The sequence below is a fragment of the Eptatretus burgeri genome, chromosome 5 (assembly GCF_056783735.1).
Source record: "Eptatretus burgeri isolate ZD-2024b chromosome 5, Ebu_testis_v1, whole genome shotgun sequence".
Classification (NCBI taxonomy): Eukaryota; Metazoa; Chordata; class Myxini; order Myxiniformes; family Myxinidae; genus Eptatretus; species Eptatretus burgeri.
Genome location: NC_140965.1, coordinates 10,451,081 through 10,473,809, shown reverse-complemented (window position 1 = coordinate 10,473,809; position 22,729 = coordinate 10,451,081). Strand labels below are relative to the sequence as shown.

The 22,729-nt window shown below is 43.4% G+C and overlaps 1 protein-coding gene across 1 annotated transcript in view; it reads right to left on the bottom strand.

Annotated features, from left to right (window-relative positions):
• LOC147025826 (uncharacterized) overlaps positions 1 to 22,729 on the bottom strand; it is a 119,596-nt gene that overhangs the window by 79,174 nt on the left and 17,693 nt on the right. The gene's annotated exons all lie outside the window — the stretch shown is intronic.

The following is a 22,729-nucleotide window of genomic DNA, read 5'->3' as shown; positions in this document are numbered from 1 at the left end:
CGCAACCAATATAAGGACATTTATCCGTAGAGGCATGCCCTCTTACCCCTTGCACCGCCCGACAAGGCAATAGCTTGCATACTGCCAACCAGGCGAGATCACTCTGGGCCCCGGTGAGGACCTTGGAGGACACATTCTGCCACACCATCAGAGTTCTCTCTGAATGAAGCCCGCTTATAGGAAAAACGACATCTGCTTCCGTCTGCTTCATCAAGGTTCTGTAGCACCAATTGGGCACCTCTCTGAACCTGACCCCACGAATGACCTCTTTCAACACTGAATAGGGGTACCCTGGATCCCACACGTAGGGCCTATCCAGACGGACCCTCTTACCTCGAACCTGGTTTAACACAGGTAATACGTATAACTCGATGGCGGAAGAAAAAACACCCAGTCCCTCCGTAACCATTGACATATGTCGAGCCAACGTTAAACTGTCTACTAGATCGGGGCATCCCCTTCCCCCTTGCAACTGACCCGCACCGAGCTGGAGACGGGAAGGACGATAAAACCAAGGTTTGCACATGAACCGATAAACTAGGTTTTTTAACTTACATGCGACGCTATCAGAGGGAGGAAAGACCTCCGATAAGAATCTCAGCATCGGAAAAATCTGCCCTTTAATAATGGAACACCTTTCAGCCGACGACAGAACCCTCTGCCCCCAGTTGCGAAACAAGCTTTCAACTATAATTAACCTACTCTCCCAATTCTTAGCAACACAGCCATCTGACCCCACCCACACCCCCAACACCCGAATGCAGTCATTAACAACCCTAAGCCTTTGATGGGGGACTCTCGCCCATGACTCCCCACCCACCACCAACAGGTTTGATTTCCCAAAATTTACCCGCAAACCGCTGACAGTGCTAAATTCCTCACAAGCCCGCATAGCCCCTCGAGTTCCCCACTCTGAGAAACACAGACAACTACATCATCCATGTAGGCTCAACAGGGGACCCTACAACCCCCTGAACCAGGCACCAACAACCCATTAATACAAGCCGAAAACCTGTAAATCAAAGGCTCTAAGGCCAAAACAAACAACAACGGGGATAGTGGACAGCCCTGTCGGACTCCCCGGGAAATCTCGAAGGGGCGAGACAACCACCCATTAATACTAACCCGACCAACCGAAGAGGTACACAGGGATTTAATCAGTCGAACAACTCCTACACCAAATCCCCATTCCCGTAAAACGCAAAACAAATAATCCCGAGAAAGCGAGTCGAACGCCTTAACAATGTCTAGGCTGAGGAACGCTGCTGACTGCCCCCTACTTCGAGCTGACGTAATCAGATCCCGAAGAACAATCAGCACGTCTGTAGCCCGGCGACCTTTCACCCCACACCTCTGAAAGGTGCCTAGCCGATCCCCCAGAGCCGCCTGGAGCTTCCCCAACACAACCTTAGCGAGAATCTTATAGTCCCCATTAAGCAATGAGATGGGTCTCCAATTGTTCAAACTAAAGGGGTCCCCACTCTTTGGTACCAGGCTAATATTACACTGCGCCCAAGAGGCCGGACACACACCCGACCGAAGGACTTCATTGAAAAGATCAACTAATGGGTCCTTAAGAACCTCCCAAAAGTAACGGTAGAGTTCAAGGGGCAGCCCATCTGGGCCCGGAGCAGACCCACTCTTACCGTCACAGATCACCTGCTCCACCTCCTCAACTGAGAAGTCTGTAAGAGGCTCCCCATTGACTAACCCATGTTTCCAACCAGACAGAAAACCCTCTCTCGAGTCCTTATCAGAGTCCCCCGGACCCTGAAAAAGGTTAACGAAATGCCTCACAACGACGGCCTCCATATCGGACCAAGACTCGCACAAGACCCCGTCGTTGACAAGGCCCTTCATACAAACCTTCTTCTGAACTAGTTTCTGGAAGAAAGGGGAGGAACATACCTCCTCCCTCTCTTTTGGCAGCCCACTACGAAATTGAACTCGTTGGAATTGAAGGGAGAAGAATTTCACAATTTGTTGTTTCAAAGACTTTATCTCCTCCCCGACATCAAACCCGTATGCCTGAAGCCGACATAATCTCTGCAGACAGGCCGACTTGGCCTTAAAGGACTTGGCGGCCTTAAAGCTAGCCCTCCGAGCCAGCCTCTGGAATATCTCTTCAAGTCTGGCTTTTACCTCGTCCCACCATTCCCCCACCGAACTGAAGAGAGGGATCAAATCCTTCCAGGCCTTGAGTCTTGTAACAATCAATTCCCTTATCTCTGGATTCCCCAACAAGGATGTATTTAACCTCCAAACACCTTTCCCAACAAACAAAAAATTACCAAAGGAAAAAACAGCCTTAAGAAGACAGTGGTCTGAAAAGCTGTTCCACAACCTTTGGACACCAACCGTTGTAACTTCTTTAGGGACAAAAATATAATCCAGCCTAGACCTCTGTGACCCCCCTGCATTAGACCAAGTGAAACCTGGATCCCGGCTGCAGAAATCCCGAAAGACATCCTTAAGCCTGAAGGTATCCAGCAAGTCCGACACGCCTTTGGCCGACGTGCGGCTCGAAGGTTCCTCCAAAGAGATGTCAAGGTCTCCCCCCACAATAAACAGTTTATGCGTACAGAGCCAAGGTTTGACCCGGTCCAACAATGTCTTCTTCTCCCAAGGCTGATGAGGGAGATACATATTCCCCAACCGGAAGTGCTTCCCCTGGACCACAGCATCAACTACACAAACCCTCCCTGGCTCAATGACAACCACCTTCACCACCCTCCATGCGAATCTATTCCCAAAAAGAATACCTACACCATCATTCTTGTTTTTATCGCTCCCGGAGAACATACACAAGCCCCCCCATTCCCGCTCCCATTGCTGGAAATCACAAGTCCCTGGTAAAAAACATTCCTGTAAAAACAGAATATCTAAATTCAAAGTTTTGAGTTCGGCAAAAACCCGCTGACACCGACACCGACTCCCCCCCAGAATACTTCTCACATTCACTGAACCCACTCTTAATTCAACCCTCTTCATCTGAGAGGAACCGTTTTTGTAGTGGAACAGTTTTTACAGCAACCTTCCGGGTTTTTTTGAACCGAATCCCTTTATGATCCCTCTGGGCTCCAAACCCCAACCCAGACGAGTCTCTGGACCCCGATTTACCCGAAGAAACCGAGGGGAGAGCTTTTGCTCTTTTCCCCTTACGCTGTACAAACCTCAGAGGGTCACCCCCCACCACCTCCCAATCCGGCTCAGCCATAACTACCTCCCCCACTGCCCTCCCTTCAGTCTCCATTACCACAGGATCCTCACTACTCCCCTCCTGCCCCGGCTTTGAGGTAGCTTCCTCTTCCAGCGAAATAATACACTTATTCGCCTTCAACGCTTCCCCCTCTCCTAATTGAAAGACCTGAGCCTCCTCGCTCCCATCTTGAACCATCCCCTTTTCAACCACCTTCTCATCTTGTGCCGGTCTCTGCTCCACCACCTTCCCAACCTGAGCAGGACCCTGATCCCCCACCCTTCCCATAGGGCCTGGACCCTGATCGACCTCCCCTCTCTCAAGCCCCACCCCCTTTCCCCCCTCCTTGGAATCCAGGGAGCGCCAGGAACCTCGTGATTTCTCTCTTTTTAAGGCATTAGAGAAAGATTTTGGGCAACCCCTGAAGACGTGCCGTGCTTCCCCGCACAAATTACAAGAGACGCTCTCAACACACTCGCGAACGACATGCCCAGCCTGCCCACAATGAGGACAGCGAGGATTTGGGCAGCTTGCACCGAGGTGACCAGCCTCATTGCACTTGTTACATTTACGGAGTTGCCCTGGGTAAAAAACGAAACCCCTAAAGGGGCCAATACTGAGCCGATTAGGGATGTGCAGAAAACTGCCAGGTTTGCTTGGGTCGTCCCGCAGCTGCACCTTCACTCTCCTCGCCCCATTTTTTATCCCCAAGGCGTTCGTCAACCGGTCGGATGGCCCAAGTGGTTTGCAGAACCGGCTTAGCCACAAAAGAATATCCTCATCCTTCACAGATTCAATGTACATTTGGATAGTCACATTAACCACCCCCCTTTCACACAAACTCTCCACCGCAAAGGAGGAAAGAGGTCTTCTGTCCTTGGCCTTCTCCCACTTTTCCCAAAAGGATAGATAGATGACAATGTTCATAAACACCACATCAAAACATTTCCCCCCTGGCAATGCAAACACATAATCCAACTGACCGGGCGAGAATCCCAACCCCTGAATTAACACAAGGTTACAAAATCTCAGCTGGTCCATTTCGAAATCTTCGTTTATGGAGAAGCGAACTGCATTCCGACGGGAAGTATTAGCGGGCTGGAACCATTGTGCACCGCCCGGCCCACGAGCCCCGTCAACCGCAGCCGAACCACCCTCCACCGCTCGCTGGGCAACCACAGGCTTCGGACGCTCTTTGACCTTACTCAAGCGGGCCCCGACATCTGAATCTCGATCGTTAACAGCAGAAGCGCCGCTCCTCGCCTCGGGAGCAGGCACCTCCGAAGGCTTGTTTGGGAGACCGTTCCCAGCCGCGATAGCAGGCACCTCCGAAGGCTTGTTTGGGAGCGAAACCTTTGACCGACCGTCGAGCGGAGTATCTGCAGAAGTCTTCCAAGAGGAACTTGAAACCAATTCTTGTAAACGAACACCGGACGGGCCGGCCACAACTGGCTCCGAGGAGGAGGCCACCAAGCCATTTCCTCCCCCAGAAGGGACCGCCCCCACCTCCATGCTCCACCAATCCTCGGCCGATCCTCGCTCAGACCACACCCTTGACTTCTCCTCAGCAGTCGTTATTACGTCTGAGTGATGTCCCAACGCCGCCGAAGACTCACCGTCCAAGGACTCGAACACTTCGTCAAAAACTGCTGCAAGCCCAGCTGGCAACACCGACTTGTCCGCTGCAGCCACTGCCGTTGGAGAGGTAACACATACCACGTTCTCCATCCACAACGCCGGCCACTTGATCTTAGCCTTGAGAGGCCGAGAAGCGATAACTTTAAAATATTTATTGAAATCCCTTTAAACGAGGATCTCATTTCATCATTATTGGCGCCGATTCGTAAAAAAAACGAAAATTCCCTCGAAATGTCCGCCCTTCGGAACCTCTTTTTCAGCTCCGATCTCCCTTGATATTCTGATTTTAAACAATGCCCAGGGAATTTATTAATTTTGTTTATCTTGGGAGAAATGTCGGATTTATTGTGTGAAGAATAACAGGAATTGTGGAGTGAGCAGCGACATCAAGAGATTTCCTCAGGCCACAGAAAGAATATCCTGGTAGATGTAATTCTGCTGGTCTTCCAGTTGTTGTAAATTTGCTTTCTGATAAAAACTTTTGTATATCTCCCCCTCGTTTGTGTTTTTGTGATAAATTTATGCTTGTTAGAGCCACACACCGAACATGTACCTTTTTGTATAACCACATTATTTTTACTTTTAACATACGAGATATTTTTACTCTTGGTTTTTTTTTTACATTTGAGACAACTCATTTATTTATGAGAAAAATTCCTTCAGAGTGCGAAAACCTTTTTAGTTTCCAACATGCACATTTAAATATTAATTTTAAAATCATAAAGTGTCCTGAGAATGTCTTCACTCTCTCCTCCATTTATTTAAGAAAAAAATGTAAAACTTTAACTAAAGTCAATTACACCAACATCATCAATAATATAATCTTTTCCTTCTTTCTCTTCTTTATCTCCACTTTCTCATTTATATCTTCTTGCTGAACTTGATGTTAATACTCTTGACCTATATATTTCGAATAGACTTGTCAATTCTTTGTTTTCCTGCTTTGTGCGTTGAGATTGATTTATTCTCTGTCATACCTTCGATCTTTTTATAATCTCACTAGTTTCCATATTTTTATATTTATTCATTCTTTCTTTTCTCCCTCTCCTCCTTCTCTCTTTTCTCCCTCTCCTCCTTATCTCTCTTCTCCCTTTCCTCCTTCTGTCTTTTCTCTCTCTTCTCCCTCTCCTTCTCTCTCTCTCCTTCTCCTTCTCCTTCTCCTCCTTCTCTCTTGTTTCAGTTTCTTCAGCTCCTTCCTCATCCCATACTATCCCTGAACGATTTTCACCCCATAGAATATCATATATATATATATGTATATATATATATATATATATATATATATATATATATATATATATATATTCATCTGGATTTCTTGATATTCCTGCATCCAAAATATTTTATTTTTACAACAAGAAACCAATAAAATTTCTTCTGAATTTCGAAACGAGCCTTGCGTTTTCTTAACTTTAAAATTCTTTCATTATTTAACATTTTAATTTAATCCAAAAGTTGTTGGTTTATGAACATCAGTATAAAGCCAATCTATTATTGAAAATATCTCATTCTTATGTTGTAGAACATATTTATTAAAATACCGAATGCCCTTTTCTTGAAAGCATGCTTGGACACAGAAATGATAATTTTCTTGAAGCCTTCTTGCTGTCATTTATGTATTAGAAATATATGACAGATTAATATAATGACAGGAAATACCTCCCCATCTTCCCATAGTTAAATCAGTTTGTATTCACTTACTTATTATATATAATCCTGTTCTTTGTGTTTTCATGACATAAACAATGGCAAAACCATGATTGATTTCACCTTATTAAATTATTTTATTTGTTGTTTGTTTATCGTCCTTCCAGAAAACTCATTCTCGGCACCAAGTGGATAATATTCTTCCTTACGAGACTGATTTAATTGTTCCAGGTCTTCTTGGTTAATTTTAAATGACCAATTATACCCTAAATCATTCATATTATATCCCCATTGTTCTATTCTCATACAAACGATACGACCTTCTTTATAAAATTTTATTTTAATTGAAAGTGTGAATTCTGTATGACCCGGAGATAAACTCAACACTTCTGTATCTTTGGAATACAGAGCCATTTTATTTAAGGATATATATTGTGATAAATCACTTAATCTCACCAAGTCATTCACGCCAGTTCGACTTCGATAATTTATTAATTTATAAGCATTTTTCATATTAATATTTTTTTGCTCTACTATATTTCTGTTGTTCAGCCTGTGCCTTTCTGTAATAATTTGATAAATCAATATCCAGTTCTTGGGATACACCAAAGATAGAACCATCTTTTCAACATGTCATTTATATGAGATTAAAAATAATATAATTTTTTTTATTTTTGTTGAGTTGAAATAACACATATAGACATAATTGACCACAACAACCGGGCATAGTGGCGTGCGCCTGTAATCCGGCTACTCGGAGGCTTGGGTTGGATGATCGCTTGAGGACGGGAGCTCTGCGCTGGGCCGTGCTATGAGAGGGTGTAGGGCAGATCGGAATCATGGCGAAACTCAATCCTTATCCCTGTGTCGTGAGAGGCGACCAGGGTTGCGTCAGGAAGGGCATCCGGCGTAAAACCTATGCCAAATCAGTATGCGGATCATAACGAATGATCCGCTGTGGCGACCCCTAACGGGAGCAGCCGAAAGACGAACAACAACAACATAATTGACCACAACACTTGGAATTTAATTATTGGACTTGAAATGTTTGATAAACACCATTCTGTAAGAATTTTATTACTTCAAGAGGTGGTGGAAGACCATAACTATCAAAATAATATTTAAGCTGGTAATTATAAATGCAAACCAAATGAGAACCTTTTCCATTATTGGTTCACGAGTCAGTAAGTTCACGAATCAGTAAGTGACGACTATATTCGTTATTGGTGTGTGTCTGTCTGTTGGGTAGTAGATGTAGTCGAAAAAAAATCTCAAAAAAAAATTTTTTTTTTGAGATTTCTTTTTATCTACCCTTATTATTGGCTGCTCTTAGAGCACCCTTATTCTGGACATTTACATCTGTCTGTCTGTCCGCGAAAGTTTGGTCAAGCCTAGGGGCTAAACAACTCAACCGATTCCAATGAAATTTGGTAGGTAGGACCAATATTTCTGGGAATCGTGTGCTTTCGAATATGGGACCCTGGGCCCTAGCAACGGCATAGCAACCAACGGCCCTTTAAAGTGGTCAAAAAATCGAAAAAAATCAAAAAAATAAATTCGAAAAATCGAAGCTTAGAGTTCTGTGCGCAATCTATCTAGCTCCCTTCATGCCAATTTGCAGCCCAAACAAAAAATATTTGTAGGAGGAGATAGGTTTTGGGCGAGTACATGTTGAACATTTCAGAAACGGTTAATTGCGAATATCTCTAAGAGAAAGAGTCTGATTTTGATGAAACTTGGGTGAAATATTTAACTTTTGATGAAACTTGGGTGTCTCCGGTTCCGGTTTTAGAGCAGCGAGAGGTCTCCTTCGGGGCTCCCTGCTGACGTTCTCAAAGCTAAGTTCCCGGTTGTTATTTGTCCCGTTTTAACTGTTTAATTTTCTCACCGACATGTTACTGTGTGTTGCGAGTTCGGTTTTGTTTCAAAAATCGTGCTATTTTGTGAGTATTTTTGTCGACGTTCTTACCTGTGCTTGAGGCCTAGGCTTGAGGCCTACCGGTTCCACCCGGTGTTCGATCGTTTTTTTTTTTTTTTTTTTTTTTTTTCTCCCCATTACCTTCAATTTCTATCCTCCCCATTACCTTCAATTTTGATCCTCCCCACTTTCCAAACATCCCCCATTCTCCCAACTAATCTCTTTCTTATCTCAAAAAAAAAAAAAAAAAAAAAAAAAAAAAAATACCCTACTACAACAACAACACGCTCACCTTCTCCCGATTTTGCTTCTTCTTCTTCCTCTTAACTTCCTCCTCGTCTTCTTCCTCGATTTTTTTTTTTTTTTACACTTCCATGACCTAATCTGTTGAACTCTCTCATATATCAATATTAACAACAACAACAAAAAAAAAAAAAATATATATATATATATATATATATATATATATATATATATATATATATATATATATATATATATATATATATATATACCCAACAACACGCTCACCTTCTCCCGATTCTGCTTCTTCTTCTTCCTCTTAACCTCCTCCTCGTCTTCTTCCTCGATTTTTTTTTTTTTGCACTTCCATGACCTAATCTGTTGAACTCTCTCATACATTATTTTTAACAACAAAAACGATCTTATAATGCTTCATCTTCCTCTCTCACACATGTGGTACTCTTTACTGTTTCACAATGCACTACTCTTCTGCTATTTTAACAGACTGCTCTCATTTCGACCTCTCCTTCATTCCTTGCCTAAAAAATCCAACTATTACAGCGCTTCTTCTCTCCATGCTCTGAATTCGCCTTCATTGCATCCATCAAGAATTGTGTTAAATCGTATCTCTGACCTAAAACTTTTAAAAACCACAGTTTGCCATGGATGCTCGCTTTCCATCAAACATTGTTTTTCCCAACTTCAGTGCCAACTCACCCCTCACCCCTCACTCTCACTCTCAAAGCAACCATCCCACTCTTCTCCCTCCAAGCCTCCCTCTCACCTCTCTCAAAAACTCCCCCTCACCTTTCTCCCACCTTTCATCCCCCTCACTCTTCCTTCTCAAAGTTGCCCCCCTCTCATCCACCAACCTGCCTCCCTCCACTGCCCTCTCACCTCCATCTCTTCACTCCACCTCCTCAAATCCTCAACTGCCTTCTTCCTTGTCTCTTGTCCCCCTCTCTCCCCCAGCACCACAGAGCCTTTTCTCCTCCTCATTCGGCCCCCTCCCCTTGCTGTTCTGCAATACCCCACACTCCTTCAGCAACTCTCCTTACCTGCCCCCTCGTCCCTTGTCCTACCCTCCCCCTCCCCTCCACCTCCTGCACCCAAAGCCTCCTCCCCTTCCTCTTCATTAAAAGTGTGGACCTCAAATATCCGGGGCCTTCGCTCAAACCTTTCAGATCTTTCCATACAGGTTGCCACTGACAAACCAGACATTATCTGCCTAACAGAAACTTTCCTCTCCCATGACGTGTCTGACTCCCAAGTATCTCTCCCTGGCTACTCCCTCTTACGGTATGACAGACCTGAGCCTCGTCCTGGTGGAGGTGTTGCTCTCTTCATCAAAGACTCTATTCCTCACTCTCCATGCACTGCTCTCACTCCCCACACCCCCAGGAATACCTCTGGCTTCGGCTTCCCCTCCACTCCCACCTCATGTTTATATGTGTACTGTACCGTCCACCGAACAGTGATGACTCCATCTACACCTCACTATCCGAAAACATGGACCATCTTCTATCTTCTCATCCAAACTCTCTCTTCCTCTTGTGTGGTGACTTCAATTGTCATCACGCCAGTTGGCTAGGTGTGGGTACCTCTCTCACCTGCCATGGCACCTCAGCAAAAGCTTTCTGCGACTCATTGGGACTGACTCAATCGGTCAACTTCCCGACCCGGATCTCGACCAATGGTACTCCATCTCTTCTGGATCTGGTTTTGACAAATTTCCCTGACAATATCTGCTGCTCTTCCTTCGCTCCAATTGGTTCTTCTGACCACGTCCTTGTCAAAGTGGACATCTCTCTGGCTGTTATCAGAGAACCACCTCACCACCGTCGAGTCTGGCATTTCACTCAAGCCGACTGGCAGGGTCTCCGAGCAGCCATCAAACTTACAGACTGGTCTCCTATCACTACTTTCTCAAACATCAACTCATCCTGGGAATTCTTTCAAAGAAACTTGCTCTCCCTCATGCACAGATTTATCCCCTCTCGTGTTCAGTTGTCTTACCCTTCCTCCCGCCCTTGGTTTACTGAAGCTTGTGGCGAGGCAGTTGTCCTGAAACAACTTGCCTTTGCCTCATGGAAAGCAAACCCAACTGAGGGCAATCTCAGTTCTTTCCACAAAGCTCGGAACAAGTGTGTATCTACCCTCAGGAGAGCCAGAAAACAACATCTTTCAATCAACAACAGCCAGAAAACTCTCAAACCTCTCTCCCTCCTCAAAATCCTGGTGGCGTTTAATCAAATCTGTTTCTGGTGTATGTTCCCCCTTCATCCCCTCCCTTACCTCAAATGGCCGCACTGCTGATTCCACACGTGATAAAGCTGAATGTCTAAACTCGGTGTTTGCAGCTAAATCTTGTGTCCTAAACCCATCACTATCTCTACCCACTTTACCCAGTCGCACCCAACTGTCCCTGGACTCTGTATCCTTTTCTCCTGACAAGGTGGAGAGCTTGCTTTCAAACCTCGAGTCAGATTCTGCAACCGGTCCAGACGGCATCAGCCCACGTGTCCTCAAAGCCTGCTCTTCTGCTCTTGCTCACCCTCTCTCTGTTCTATTCACCCTCTCATTTGCCCAAGGTCATCTGCCATCTGCTTGGAAATCTGCTAACATCACTGCCCTGCATAAAAAAGGTGCAAAAACAGATCCCTATAACTACAGACCAATCAGCCTTCTCCCAATCATCAGCAAGGTGATGGAATCCATCATCGCTTCAGATATGAAATCCTTCCTCTTCTCCAATGGCTTGATTTCCAATCATCAATTTGGTTTCAGACCAGGTCACTCTACCCTGGATATGCTGCTTCTGCTCTCCCATCAATGGATGGAGGTCCTCAATGCCAGACAGGAAATCCGAGCCGTATCCCTGGACATATCACGTGCTTTTGACACAGTCTGGCACCCTGCCCTACTCACCAAACTCTCTTCCCATGGTATTCAAGGCCATCTCCACTCATGGCTCGCAGACTTCCTCTCCTGTCGCAGTCAACGTGTGGCCCTAAATGGAGTTCTTTCATCCCCTCTTCCTGTGCAGGCTGGAGTTCCTCAAGGTAGCGTTCTGGGCCCTGTTCTTTTTCTGGTTTTCATCAATGATCTCTCGGACTCTCTGGAAAATCCTCTATTTCTCTTTGCCGACGACTCCACCCTCTGCCGTACCATCTGTCATCCCTCAGACCGGCAAGCAGCAGCTTCTTCGCTCACTGCAGATCTGGATAAAATCACAAACTGGTCCAACATGTGGAACATGTCTTTCAATCCAGACAAATCTCACACTCTCACTATGTCTCTTCGAAAGGACCATTTACAAAACCCCCCCATCCACTTTCTCAACAATCCTCTGGAAGAAGTCTTTTCTTTCAAGCTTCTAGGTCTCACTATCTGCCATGACCTTTCCTGGGTAAGTCACATTTCCAACCTCGCCTCAAAAGCCAGTCGCCGACTGGGAATCCTCCGTCGTGCCAAGTCCTTCCTCGGCCCTATTGAGCTCCTGACCACTTACAAAGCTTTTGTCCGTAGCCTGATGGAGTACTGCTCTCCCCTCTGGGCTGGTGCTCCTGCCTCCCACCTTTCTCGGCTTAACGCTGTCGAAACCAGGGCATTTAAGATCATCGGCATCTCCCGCAATGAAGCTGAGTCTTTGGGCCTCTCACTCAATCACCGCAGGTTGGTTGGTGGTCTTTCTGTCTTCTACCGACTCCTCTCCAGCCTTGCCCCCCCTGCTCTCTCTGCGATTTGTCCCCACCACATTTCCACAGGGCGCTCAAGGTCCACCAACAACCCCCTTCTGGTAAAACTACCAAAATCACGAATCACTGCTCATCTTCACTCTTTCATTCCTCTTTTTTCCCGCCTTTGGAATAAACATCCTCACTCTATTCTTTCCCATTCTTCCCTCCAGGCTTTCAAAACAGCTGTTCACCACCACCTCTTATCTTCCCCCATCCAAATCCTCGATCTTTTCTACCCCCGATAATCCACCCAAGCCCACTTCCTTCATTTCTCCTGCTTTCCTTCCTGAAAATCCCTGTAATGTCCATCTTCTCTTCGCCATGTTCCCCGTCCCATCCCCATCCCTCTCCCTTCCACAGTTCACCTAATGTGTCTGTTCCCCACTGTTTTGTCCCTTCCACTCCCGCCCCTCTTGTCTCATGCCTCCTTGCTGTGAGTTATGTGTTTGCTCTCATACGAGCCTCGACCAAGGTATACAAAAAAAAAATAAATAAATAAAATAAATGTGTACAATGTGGCTAGCATGTACACAAAAATGAATGGTTGCTATGCACACCTCCGTTGCTTAGCAACAGCTCAAATACTTTATCGTACATCGTACACTTATTGTGGACTGTACAAAAAAATCAATACCTCCGAAACTGGACCTCCGAGGGACCTGTTTTTTTGTGCCCAAGGAGAATATCTTACAGCATCATATAAAATAATAAAATCTTTAGCGAATCGATAAATGGAATTACCAGGGCTGCCATTTGTTAGAGTCTCTTTGGAAACATGCCTGAAATTTCACAAGGCGGGTTTCTGGGTGCAAACTAAGAGGGCTGTGATAATCATATTCATTGTGCTAAATTGATTGATAGCATGTACATTGTACATGAATATCGGCTAGTCGCGTCGGCCAGCTTTCCACCGAGAGCGAGCAACCATGTCGCCTACCGGCTTGTCAGTATTTAAAATGGCGATTTCAGTTCATACAATGGCGATTTCGATGAAACTTGGTTGGTAGGTTCATACCATGACCTAGTTGTGTGCAAATGAGATCCGTTGCTATGGACACAACCGTTGCCTAGCAACAGGACTTTGAAATTTTAGAAAAATCATAAAAAAATAATTTTTTCGAAAATCAAAAATCGGGCCACGAGCGACTGTGGGCAGTACATTCAGCCATATTGTCAAAAATTTCCAGCCGGATCCAATGAAAACTGTCGGAGAAGATAGACTTTGAATGAACCCTGGTCGAAAACAATAAAAAAACAAAGTTCGTTATATCTCAGAGACTATGAGTCAGATATACATGAAACTGGTATGGTAGGTTCATGGTATGTCCTAGTTATGTGTGAGAAAGAACCGTTGCTATGGACCCCTCTGTTACCTAGCAACGGCCGAAAAACCTCTAAATGTGGGGTTATTTTAACGAAAAAACAATCTGCAGCATTAACCCTTGAAGCTAGAATCATGAATTTTCTTGTGCTTAATCCTCAGGTCATTCCCCATCGAACGGGCCCATCGCATCAGGTTCTATTGGGTAGTCGACTACCCATGTCCGCCTACCGGCTTGTCTGTCTGTCTGTCTGTCCCGAGCATAGCTCCGTGGGTTTTGATCCGATCCTGATAAAATTTTGGTGGGAGGTTTATATCATGATCTAGTTGTGTTTTCCTGCGAATGGGCATGGTGCGCCCATTATGGGCGGAGCCACGCCCAAAAAAACTTGTGTTTTTGGGCGTAGCCGATTTCAATTTGCATCTTCTCTGAGTGGGTTTGTCAAATTTTGCCGGGGTTTCAGTATTTGGTTAGCCCAATGGCACCTGCATAGCCCCACGGAGCTGTATTTTTCATTTTCGTCCCAAGGTCAAGGTCACAAGGTCACAAACTTAGAAAATTGCGAATTTTGACATAAAAATCCATCTTCTCCGAGGGGGTTTGGCGAATCTGGCAGGGGTTTTGGCATTTGGTTAGCCCAATGGCACCTGCATAGCCCCACGGTGCTCGATTTTTCATTTTCTTCCCAAGGTCAAGGTCACAAGGTCACGAACTTAGAAATTGCGAATTTTGACATAAAAATCATACGACCGCCCAAACTTTGAGAGCTAGGATGACAATATTTTTATGCATAATTTTGAGGTCATGCCCCACCTTAAGTATTGAAACCATTTTGCTCTATCTCGAACACCTTGCCCGTGGCGCCCCCTTCAAGTTTGTTTTTACTCTGATTTCATCAAAGTATGGATAATCCGAGGAGTGCGAAATGCCATATAGCCTATATGACGTTATATTGTTCCTGGAATGTTCCAGAGGAAGTTTTGCACCAAAGGTCATAATCCTTGACCTTTCACCTTTAAAGTTCACAAAGGTCAAATTTTCAAAGTTGTGGGAATCGAACTGGGTTTTCGACCTTCTTCGACGAACTAACTCCAATAAGCTATAGCAAGTATCCTGTTTCCTTATTTTAATGTCCACAACATTGTTTTGTGACCTTTAAAGGTTATGCAAAGGTCAAATTTTGAAAGTTGTTGAACGAAACTGTTTTTGACATTTTGCAGCTAATAACCTGTCACCCGTACCACATCATGTTGATCATTTTTAAAACTTGGTCAAAAATTATCACATTGTCTCATCCTTGACTTCTGAAACGATCTACATTGTCAAATAGCGCTCGTGAACCATTGCCGCCTCCAGACTTGTTCAATTTTATATCCTTGACATATTTCTCAGTATCTTTTACAAATGAAGGGATTGATTGAAACTTTTCTTTTGTGTCTTGATACTTTGTATTTATTAAGTGAAAAAAATTGGAGGATAAAATGGTTTTTAGCACAGATTCACCTATAAATTATATGAAATTTTCATCAAGAAATTTTTAATTTAAGTACAGTTTTATTATATAAATATGGTGAATACAACGTACTGCGATGTTTGTAATCATGAATATAAATGTTATTAAAAAAACACCTTCAAACCAACAAACACACATTCAATCTTTTCAGACAAATATCTCCACTTGACCAAGAAACAAAACATTGTGATAGATGTGATAATGATATTCTTTAAAAAAAAATTATAATAAATACCTTCAATCACACAAACACAAGAACAATGAAAAAAGGGAAGCTAAATTCTCCATTGAAAACACTGATGGGGCATTTAAAGGGCATATAAAAATAAGTTTGTTTCACTTTCAAGACCCTGGACCATCTTCAATCATGGAAGCTGTTGATATAGTTAAACAAAGTATTGAAACTACAATGAAAAACACATCAAGTGAAATGAAAACTTTTAAGTTTTATATGGGAGTAAAATTGAATATGGTAAGACAAGACGATGAAACTACTCCCTATATGAGGACAAACCCACACTTTGTCTCATCATTTCAAGATTTTGTAAGATGTGATGTTTACGATGAACTCCATAGACAAGAACAAGATGTTGATAACACTGTAGTAGGTAGTGGATTTACTATTACAAAAATAATCTTTTTAGATATACACATCTTAAAATCAGATCCTCTTCAAGCTTCTTATATTGATTTACCAAAAGAGATAAAACTCAAGAAAGTGGTTGTTAATATTCAAAACAAAGAAAATAAATGTTTTCTATGGTCTGTTCTTGCTCACTTACATTCTCCACATTGGAATCCTGAAAGGGTTGAACATTGTAAGAAATACGAGAATACATTAAATGTTAAAGATTTAAAGTTTCCAATGTCATTGAGAGATATTCCTAAATTTGAGAAAATGAATAATATATGTGTTAATGTATATGGATTAACAGATACAAACAAAGTTCAGATATTAAAAATTTCAAACAACTATAAAATGATGAAACACACATTGACCTTCTCCACAATACTTCAAAGGAAAAATCGCATTATGCTTTCATCAAAAATTTCTCAAGATCAACCAAATCACAACTATATAAGAGAAAATGTAAAATGTATCCTTGTAAGAGATGTCTCAACTCCTTTCACACAAAAGAACGATTCAATCAACATTCGAAATATTTCGGTAATCATAAATCAACCATAATCAATTTACCAAAAGCAGGTTCAAACATATCATTCAATGATTTTACCAAATCTATAAAACATCCATTTGTGATATATGCTGATTTTGAACGTATCCCTGAAAAGATAGTTTCCGATATAAACAATAACCTTTAAACATTATTACAACTGTTTAACCTTAAAGAAGGAAGAGTACAGAAAAATGAATACAATAAGAAGTTACAAACATCAATTATATACAGAAGAGATAAATAAGAGAGCATTCGGAGCTTTTCATGATAAAATATATATTTTAGAGAATGGAATCAATAGTCTCCCTTATGGTTATAAGTCTAAGTGTGAAGATATTGGGTTGGGTATTTTAACGGGTTACTGCCGTCTTTTTACTGATTTATAAATGATAGAACCAAGCAATAACCAAACCAAAGAGTGGAGATGTAATCAGCCTTGGTATTTAAATGGAAAACATAAAGAATGTGAGAAATATCAAAAAGTCTTGTTGACTAAATAACCGGGGTAAAAGTAGTAGATAAAACAAATAAGCGGATAAATTTAATTACAAATAAGAAGGAGGATGTAAAGAAAAAAAAAATATCCTTGAATGGACTGAAAACTTTGATGGTTATCATTTGAACAATGGAAAAACAATTTACTACAATCTCAAAATGATATGTGGCTCAGGAGGTGGTCAAACAAGAACATTGAGAGAAGTTTATCATTTCATTTCTGCTCAACAAAAATACTGAAACCAAGAACAAAGTTCCAAAATAATCTTTGTGAATATAATCGATGATGATGAATGGAATAGGAAAATTAATTTATTACCTAAAGTAGAACATGAACAAATATTCATTGGATCACTCTTTGAATGGAATGAAAATATAAAAGGAAAGAAGTGCTTTCATCAGTAAGTCTCAATTTAACATTTTCTCAATGGGTTAGAGATCGGTCTCCTATTTTGGGTTTTTGGGGCTTGAGACAGTCTAAATTTAACATTAGCTTGTATGGGAGAGGGAGGAAATCAGTCTCCTGTTTTGAGCTTTTGGGGCTTGAGTTAGAAAGGTTTCCCCATTCATTTGTATGGGAGAGGTAGGAAATCAGTCTCCTGTGTTGGGCTTTTTAGGCCTTGATTCAGAGTTTTTCCCTTTTTCCCCATTCATTTGTATGGATGCCTTAGAAACCCCATTTATCCTCGACTTCTATCCTTTGATATTCCCTTTAAGACGGACATGATGTCATTTTCCATCCGATTTACAAAGTAATTTATGTCATTATTCATGTTCTTCAAATTTAGGCGTGACGTCACACCCAGAATAGACCGCAACATTAGTTTCGTCTTGAATACCGGTGATGTCATGGTAAGATTTAACTCAAACATTGAATAATTTTGCATTTTTCACAAACATGCCGAGTCTATGAGTCCTTGGTGGTTGTACAGTAACATAAACCGAGATGGTTTCATGTTACACCAATGGACGAAACATCAGAAATTTCCCAGAAATTGGACGAGGTTTGTCTGAAGGTACGTGTTGTGCCGTGCTTCACGTGCTGCCGTACCATGTACTTACATCATGTGCTTCTCTTGATGGGCTTTCCGTTAATCGTCAGGGTTTCTCACCCCCAAGATGAATAAATGGATGAAATAAAATGTGTGTGATAACTCCACACGGAGTGAGGTGTTGTACATTGGGAATCATTTCGTGGTTTGGAGAGTGAGGATGAAATGTTCAGGAAAAGAAAAGAAAAGCAATTTCCACATCACATTCTTTTCACCCCCAAATATATTTCAGGGTGATTTGCTAAATTGCAATTATGAGGGAATTGAAAAAAATACAATTTTGAAAAGGTTTATGTTTATGGTTTTATGCACCATTGTCTCTGCCTTTTGTCAGGTCAGGTCAGATCAGATCTGTGACTTGCCACAGGTACCGTGTAAACTTGTACTCACCTGTTTCATGGTCAGGTTGTCAGTGACTAAACCGTCTCCCCCACCAGGTCTCCTGGTGAGGAGGGTGTATGACATGGAGACCCAGCAGGATTAAAAGCAAAACCTATCAAAGGGTGGAGGAACTCCTTGTGAGCCAACGGCCATCCATATCTACTTCGCAACTGTGTCTGCAGACATCCTCAAGCAGTTGGGTTACTTTTTTTCAGGTTGGTGGCAGGATGCTCTCCGGATGACAGGATTGGGGCAAATCCTTTGGGACCCCTGCTCTCTGAAAATAGGAGGAAAACCATGTGGTCACCTTCCCTTGAGGTGGTGGTGCTAAGGTGTCATCCAACAGATGGCGGTCTCTTTCGGTTAATGTGAGACGTTTTCTATGGGTGGGTGCCTGGAATGTCTTGTCGCTCAGAGAGGATGATCACCTGTCTCTGTTATCATCTGAGCTCAAGTATTTGAACATCAGTATTGCAGCACTCTCTGAGGTTCAGGGACCAGAGAGTGGTGAGATCATGACAGTGGTTACACATACTATTGGTCTGGTCACTCCAATGGTGACCATGCCCAAGGAATTGCTGCAGCTGTGCCCAATAAGCTGACTCCAATGATAATTGAGGAAACACTGGTGAACACACGTATTTTGAGACAAAGGATTGGTCACTCCTTGGGTGTCGTTTCCCTGGTCTCTGTATGTGCTCCGACTGAGGCGAGTGATTTCCCTGTGAAGGACGCATTCTATACCATGTTCAGAGTCTGTGGTTGATCAGTGCCCCAGGCAAGAAACTCTTCTAGTCTTGGAGGATTTCAATGCATCAAATTGATCTGATAGGGATGGTTAGGAGACATGTGTTGGTCCCCATGAGTGTTGAACAGTGAATCAGAATCGCACAAAGTTCCTTGACTTTGCGAAAAATCGTGGACTTCGAGTGGCTGGTTCATGGTTTCAGTGCCCACAGGCTCATCGCTGCACTTGGTATTCCAACGCTGGTGGTGTGGCAAAGGAGATTGACTATGTGCTTCTTGATGGTACCTGGAGGATGATCCAGAATCGCAGGGTCTACCGGAGTGCTCAGTTCCCCAATACCGACCACAGGCTTGTTGCAGTAACCCTGAAGCTGCAGCTTAAATCCAGGAGCATGGTACAATCCCAGCCAATGCTGGATGTTAGCAAGCTAAAGGGTGAGAGGGGAGCTTAGGAGTTTGTGAACAGGCTGAGTGGGGATTTGTGGGGTCTGGGTGCTTTGGGGGATCATGAAGAATTGTGGAATGCCTTCAAGACTACCATCCTTGATGTTGCGGTGGATGTCTTGGAACTCACCGTTGTATGAAGAAGAATTTTCTCTCAAAACACATTGGATACCATTGACCAGAGTCGCAGGGACATGTTTAATTGCAAAGCTGAGTTGTTCAGGGAGTTGAGGCATCAAACTGAGGGTGGAGGGTGGACAAGGAGGCCTGTGTACTGTGGAGGAAAAATTTTATATTAATGTATTCTAAATTGCAACAAATGGAGTTTTAGAAAATTAAGTTTTATGCTATAAGTTGAATTGGCTGTCCTTTCTGGCCAAGAGACTTTTGCCCTAAATGTTGATAAATGTCTTGGTCTGGAGCGGAGTGACCTGAGCTGATAACTGCGAACCTTTGCCTCGAAATGTACGAAGTGGCTTCTCGTCTGAAGGACACGTCTGCAGTCTGGGTTGATAGCCCCCACCACTCTCTCTTGAAAGTATAAAATGCTTTGAAATGTAAAATTGTTTCAGTGCAAGTACCTGAGGAAGTATAGAATCTCAGTGGCTTGTGCTCCTTGGAATTGGCCAAGTACCAAGTTAGAATAAAACTCTCTGATGTAACGTGGAGGTGAATTGAATCGGGTTGGTCTAACTGTTAACTAAAGTAAGAATAAATGAAATAGAACCAAATAATATTGCAATCAATGGGGATTCTTAAGTTCATTGTACGAGGGTGAAAAGTGTATGGTGGATAACTAGAAAATAAATTGTTTCACAAGGAAGGACTTGTGTGGACATCAGTTTTATCAGTGTCAATGGGTTTTATGCAGGATTTTATAACCAAATCGGACAAACGTTAAACTCTGCCTGAAGTCAAATAGGATTCCACAATCGGCCAGGTAGAATCCTTCAACGATCACAACAAGGTGGGTTAAAAAAATTCCACATCAGTACAAATAATCTTTGAGGGGGTAGAGCATCACCTGTGGTCAGGTGATTCTCGTCCTGCTTACAGGGGAATTCACGCATTGCATTCCTCAAAGCCCATCCCTTACTACAGTTAGAACGGAGGGAGGTGGGCTCTTGATAGAGGCGTCCAAAGTGAAGGCCCGCTGGTCCGGTTACTTTGAGCGACCGTACCAGGCTGATCTACCAGATTTTTGTTGGATGTCAGGGGTGTGACTATCACTTTTGCTGACCATTCAATCAGTTGTGGTCCACCTTTGTTTGTGGAAACACAGGCTGTGGTGAACCGGTTGAAATGTGGTAAAGCTCCCGGTATCTGTGGCATCTATGCTGAACTGCTCAAGGCTGGTGGAAATGCTGCGCTCGTGTCGTTGAATGCAGTTCTGTGAGGATAAGGAAGAGTGTGGAGATGGAGATCAGAGAAGAGCAGCAGCGGTTTACAAACGGTAGAGGGATGATGTATGCGATGTTTGCTCGGAGACCGCTGGTGGAGAAGAGGTTGGAGGTGAAAGGTTGGGCAGCATTGGGATTTGTGAACCTGGAGAAGGCCTTTGACACTGTCCCAAGAGATATGGTAACATCAACACTAAGATGGATGGGAGTGCCATAAGCAGAAGTGAGGTTGGTGGAAGGGATGTACAAGGAAACGAAGGGAGGTCCTGGGATATCTGAGTTCAGCATGAACATCGGCTTGAGGCAGGGAAGCTCTTTTTTCCCACTCATGCTTATCATAGTGATGGAGCTGGTAAGCAGCAAGGTGAGCGTAAGGGGTAGTAAGGGGAGCGTGTTGTATGTGGATGATCTGGTTGCTGTGGTGGATTGGGTGGAAGATGCAAAAAGTACTGGTGGAATGGAATGAGGCTTTTGGGAATCATGGGCTGAAGATGAGTATGGAGAATACTGAGGTGATGTGGGTCAGGCAGCAGAGAAAATAAATGAATATCAGGTTAGATGGGAAGGAAATCAGGCAGGGAAATAGGTTTGAGTGTCTGGGAGGAACAGTGACCAGGGATTGGAAGTCCGAGACAGACGTGCGGAGGAGGAGGGTTCAGGTGGGTGAGAATGTGTGGAGGAGGGTGGAGGGAGTAATGACAGACTGAAAAAGATCAAGAAAATTGAAAGGGAAGGTTCTGATGTCATGTGTAATGCAAGCCGACCTTTATGGCCTGGAGACTGTGGCACTGACAGAGAGACAACAACAGAGGCTACATGTTTGTGAGAACTGGGTCAGGAGGATTGCGAGAGTGAAGAGGGTGGAAAGATAAACTGAATGAGATCGGTGTGCAGATGAGTTTGACGGGGAGATTGGTGAAATGCCGGCTGAGATGGGCTGGACACTCGGTGCAGATGGGGGAAGAGAGAATGGTAAAGAAAGTGGATAGGTTGAGGGAGCGAGGGATAAGGAAAAGAGGAAGACCACGGTTGAGATGGGAGGCTTGTTTGAGGAGGGATATCACTAAGGTTGGGGTGTTTGGAGAGTGGAAGTTGTCTGAGGACAGAGGGAGGTGGAGGAGTGTCATGGTCGAGGCAGGGGAGAAGCTTGGTGCCATTGTACCTCACCCCTTATAAAAGGAAAAGGAGAAGACCAACAAATATTTGGGTTGGTCAGCCATGTTGTCAAAGTTTCACGAGTGTCATTGGATGTGAAATCTTCCATAAACAGGTAGGTACTTTATAGATTTATAAATTTGTATCTTGGTGGATTTTTTTGAGGATTTGTGGTGTATTAAACCTTATAGAGTGTCTGTGCCATCCCGACATAGAAAGTGTCACGACTTCCTGATGACATATTCTGCTTTGCCTTACACCTGTTACCCCATCACAGTTCCTGCAAATATGTGTGTATATATATATATATATATATATATATATATATATATATATATATATATATATATATATATATATATATATATATATATATGGAAAATACATCCATCCATTGGGACCATACTCTGTGCAGAGCGTTGGTGCTGCCTCAGCAGTCTCCTTGGCTATTGGGCACAATCCTGGACGGGTCGCCACTCCGCCACAGTATACCAGCATGCTGGCACTCATTTTGCCAACCTCAGAAGGACAACAGGCCAAGTTAACTCCAACTGGTATTAATTCAACAGCTGAGCGGGATTTGAACTCAGGGCACTAGGATCCCAAGCCTGCCACCCTAACCATTAAGCCAACACCAGGCACATATTGAAAATGTAC